Below are 4,835 nucleotides of genomic sequence, written 5' to 3'. Positions count from 1 at the left end.
TGCAAATTGTGACACTTGGTCAACTAGACATTGTAAAGTGTTATATTTCTCAGGGTTTCTCAGAATATTCCTGACTGTTTGGTCTTGGATTTCAAGCCTTAGCTCTGAGGCGACTGGATCAAAGTCGGGACATTCAAACACTACGTGCTCGGGCGTCCCCACAGGGGCGCCACAAACGCACTCAGGTGTCGGACGACTTCCAATCCGATGGAGATACACAGGATATGGGCCGTGTCCTGTTAGAAAGTGTACAATGCCTTGAGAGGGGACGAAGTGTTTCATGCGTATTCTTTCCTGAATACTTGGAAGGAGGTCATAGACACGCCTTCCTGTATCGGATGTATCCCATTGTTGTTGCCAGAGATTGATCGTTTTTTGTTTAATTTCTTTTACATTGTTGAGGTGTTCACCCATTATTAATGTGACTTGTTGGTGTTCTCGTTTGGAAAGCCAGTACATTGCAGCCTGCTGTCTGATTAACAGATCTAAAGGGCAGAGTCCCATGATTAGACACAGTGCATCTGTGGGTGTTGTACCAAATGCGCCTACACACCTTAGTATTACGTTGCGCTGTATCCTTCTTACCATAGTGGCAGGCTTGACCTGAGTGAGTTTGTGGGCCCAGGCACTGGAGCCGTATCCCACGATTGGTACCAAAACACAGTTATTATACATTTTTGTTGCAATCGGAGGGAGATGGAAACGCCGTTGGGCTATACTTATTAATTTGTTTAGTACTGCCAGAGCCTTAGAGGCAACGTGATTTATGTGTGGGATGTAGCTCCAGGCTTCGTCTATGAAGACGCCCAAGTACTTTGCAGCGCGTGTTCTTGCGACTATACGGTTATTTAACCTTATAATAGGATCTCTGGCTAGTCTGCCTTTTAACAAGATGATACTTGATTTTTGAGGCGCGATTTCCAGTTTTGAATTTTGACACCATTGTATCAGAATTTCGGATACATGGGCCGCTCTTGTCTCAATCTCGGCACGGCTGTCGCCCTCAACGAGAACGAGGAGGTCGTCTGCATACGCCACGACTCCTAATGTCATGTTGTTCCTATCTAGTGTTTCCAGTAATGGGTCCATATTCACGTCCCAAAACAAAGGGCCGCACACAGAACCCTGCGGACAGCCCTTTGAGATGTTCTTAGACACCACGACACCAGGAGCCGTGATTCTGGCGACTCTATTTCTGCAGTAGTCCTTCAGACAACCATATAGCGCCGCCGGGCATTCCAATTCTCGAAGTCGAGAAAAGAGCGCCGGCCACCACAGATTGTCGAAGGCACCCGAAATATCCACCATAACTCCGAGGACGTACTTCCGCGTGGATGAGTGTACAATACTTGCGACTTTGTTGATAGCGTCAGATGTTGACTTCCGAGCTCGGAATCCGTATTGCGAATCACTCATTCCACGTAGGACTCTATGACTAGACAGTCTAGAGACCAGCAGCTTCTCAAATGTCTTTCCCAAGACGTCCAGGAGACAGATAGGTCGGTAGGATTTGGGCATCATTGGATCCTTATCAGGAGCCTTTTTGATAATAATAACTTCTGCCGTCTTCCAGCAGGTTGGGAAGACCTGTGTTTCCATACATCTGTTGTAAATTTTCGTAAGGCCCGGAGCCAGTTTGTTTGCAATGCATTGCAGAACTTCTGCAGGAATTGCATCCGGCCCCGGGGCCTTGCACTTTGCAAAGGAGCGAATAGCTGCCTTCACTTCCTCGATGGAGTAGGGGTACACCTGTACGTTGTTGTGGTAGTGTAGCTGGTCTTGCCGTCTTATTTCCTGCTGCATCTCGGTGTCTGTGTCAGGTCGATCGTCTGGGAGGAGCACCCTCAGTAGCTCCTCAGCGGTCTCTGACCAGTCCTGTGTCATTCTGTCTGTGTCACCGACTCGTACAGTCGAGAGATGCATTGGTGAATGGATTTTTTCTCTTACTATTTTGTACGGTGTACCCCATGGATCCAAAGTCAGGTGAGACTTTACAAAATCCTCCCAGCTCCGCTGGCGGTGTTGTCTGAGAGTTTCTTTGAAAAGCCATTTCCTTCTCCTATACTGGGCAAGATGGTAGTGCCGTTCCTCCTGGGTGAAGGACCTTTGATAGCTGCTTCGTGCTCTTCTCATAGACTGCCTGAGCCGGGTAAGCTCTGGAGTCCATGGAGAAGTCGCTTTTCGTATGAAGCGCCTTCGCGTCGGTATCGCCGCGGCCAAAGCCGCCCTGATTGAGACAATTAAGGCCCCTACGGCTTCCTCTACTTCAAAAGGACCGTCTCCCAGCTCCGGAGGATGAAACTCCGCCTCCAACAGGTCCCAGTCTGCTCTCCCGTAGTCATACTGCATTGTCCACCCCTCTAGCACATGCTCCCCTTGTGATGCTATTGTAAATTCAATAGCGTTATGATCACTGGTGGTTATGTTGTCGTTGACCTGCCAATTTTGGATATTGTTTACAATGTTTGTCGTGCAGAGCGTGACATCAATAGAGGATGCTGCCCCAGCTCTGCTCCTGTAGGTAGGAGGGTTGCCGGGGAGATTGACAACATTTAAATTATGTTCCATAATTATGTCTTCCAGTGCCAGTCCTCTTTGATCTTGAACTTGACTGTGCCATAGGGGGGATTTTGCGTTACTGTCCATTGATATTATAATTGCTTTGCCTGCTAGGGCTCGCAATACTGTAGATAACTGCCCAAGATAAATATTGATTGGATCCCTGTATTGACAATATATATTAATTATGTACCAAGATGTATTATAAAAGTTTATCTCCACAACTGTTACATGGGAAGTGCAATACTGTGTCAAGACAGTGGTTTTGATTAACTTGTTGTAGATGACAATTGCTGACATGGGGTTTGGACCCATTGATATTACCTGGGCAGTGACGGGAAAGCCTGTGACCTTGCCGGAGGCAGAGCCTGGCTCTTGAATTAACATAACATCGATATTTTTCTCTTCCGCTATCTTTCGGAGCTCCTGAGTTACAAGGGAGCTCCTCATAGCATTTATTTGTAAGACTTTTATCTTAATCCGGGTGTCTGGTGTAGAAATGGCTGTCAGGCCATACCTGGGCAGGATCAAAACCAATCCTGCCGTGCATCTTGACCATGTTTTTATAGGTCTTGTCGATATCGAACTCCCGACCCCGTCTGATATATAATTTTGACACTAGGTCTTGTAATTTTTCAAAGTCTGTGGGAATGTTTAACGCAGCGAGATGAATACAGTCTGCATCCTCCAGTGCCGGGAACGTGACCTTCTCTCCGCGAGGATGCCCGACCCTCACCAGCTGCCTCAGAGCCGCGTTTAGGGCTGTGGGTTCCTCCAGTCTTGACAGTCTTAACGTTTCCTCACAAATGGTGTATGTGTCTCCTGGTGGACACTGAGTGTACATTTTTCCAACTTGAATTGTTTCGACATCCTCTTGCGTCATTTTTGGAGTCTGCTGGTGCTCTGCTGCAGAGACTGGCGCGGCAGCCGACGACGACTCCGCCCCCGAGGACGAGCGGGAACCCCCGCTCCCGACAGTAGATAGGGACAGCGGGAATCTCGTTAATCCATTCATGCGCGTCACTAATTAGATGACGAGGCATTTGGCTACCTTAAGAGAGTCATAGTTACTCCCGCCGTTTACCCGCGCTTGCTTGAATTTCTTCACGTTGACATTCAGAGCACTGGGCAGAAATCACATTGCGTCAACACCCGCTAGGGCCATCGCAATGCTTTGTATTAATTAGACAGTCGGATTCCCCCAGTCCGTGCCAGTTCTGAGTTGATCGTTGAATGGCGGCCGAAGAGAATCCGCGCACCCGCGCGCCCCCGGAGGAGCACGCTAAGGCGGACGCGGCCTCGCAGCAAGGAAGATCCGTGGGAGGCCAAGGCACGGGACCGAGCTCGGATCCTGCACGCAGGTTGAAGCACCGGGGCGCGAACGCCGCGCAGGCGCGCGCATCCTGCACCGCCGGCCAGCACGAGGCCAACCAACGGCGAGAGCAGACCACGCCCGCGCTAAACGCCCGCACTTACCGGCACCCCTACGGCACTCACCTCGCCCAGGCCCGGCACGTTAGCGCTGACCCACTTCCCGACCAAGCCCGACACGCCCCGATCCTCAGAGCCAATCCTTATCCCGAAGTTACGGATCCAATTTGCCGACTTCCCTTACCTACATTATTCTATCGACTAGAGGCTCTTCACCTTGGAGACCTGCTGCGGATATGGGTACGAACCGGCGCGACACCTCCACGTGGCCCTCTCCCGGATTTTCAAGGTCCGAGGGGAAGATCGGGACACCGCCGCAACTGCGGTGCTCTTCGCGTTCCAAACCCTATCTCCCTCCTGCTAGAGGATTCCAGGGAACTCGAACGCTCATGCAGAAAAGAAAACTCTTCCCCGATCTCCCGACGGCGTCTCCGGGTCCTTTTGGGTTACCCCGACGAGCATCTCTAAAAGAGGGGCCCGACTTGTATCGGTTCCGCTGCCGGGTTCCGGAATAGGAACCGGATTCCCTTTCGCCCAACGGGGGCCAGCACAAAGTGCATCATGCTATGACGGCCCCCATCAACATCGGATTTCTCCTAGGGCTTAGGATCGACTGACTCGTGTGCAACGGCTGTTCACACGAAACCCTTCTCCGCGTCAGCCCTCCAGGGCCTCGCTGGAGTATTTGCTACTACCACCAAGATCTGCACCGACGGCGGCTCCAGGCAGGCTCACGCCCAGACCCTTCTGCGCCCACCGCCGCGACCCTCCTACTCGTCAGGGCTTCGCGGCCGGCCGCGAGGACCGGCCATGACTGCCAGACTGACGGCCGAGTATAGGCACGA

The 4,835-nt window shown here is 51.3% G+C and overlaps 1 pseudogene; it reads right to left on the bottom strand.

Annotated features, from left to right (window-relative positions):
- Window positions 1–3,507: 3,507 nt before the first annotated feature.
- The window catches only part of LOC126326502 (large subunit ribosomal RNA), a 2,990-nt pseudogene continuing 1,662 nt past the window's right edge, over window positions 3,508–4,835 (bottom strand).

Source organism: Schistocerca gregaria, unplaced genomic scaffold (genome assembly GCF_023897955.1).
Source record: "Schistocerca gregaria isolate iqSchGreg1 unplaced genomic scaffold, iqSchGreg1.2 ptg000993l, whole genome shotgun sequence".
Classification (NCBI taxonomy): Eukaryota; Metazoa; Arthropoda; class Insecta; order Orthoptera; family Acrididae; genus Schistocerca; species Schistocerca gregaria.
Note: the sequence above shows the minus strand (reverse complement) of the source record. Positions and strands in the feature narration are given on the sequence as shown.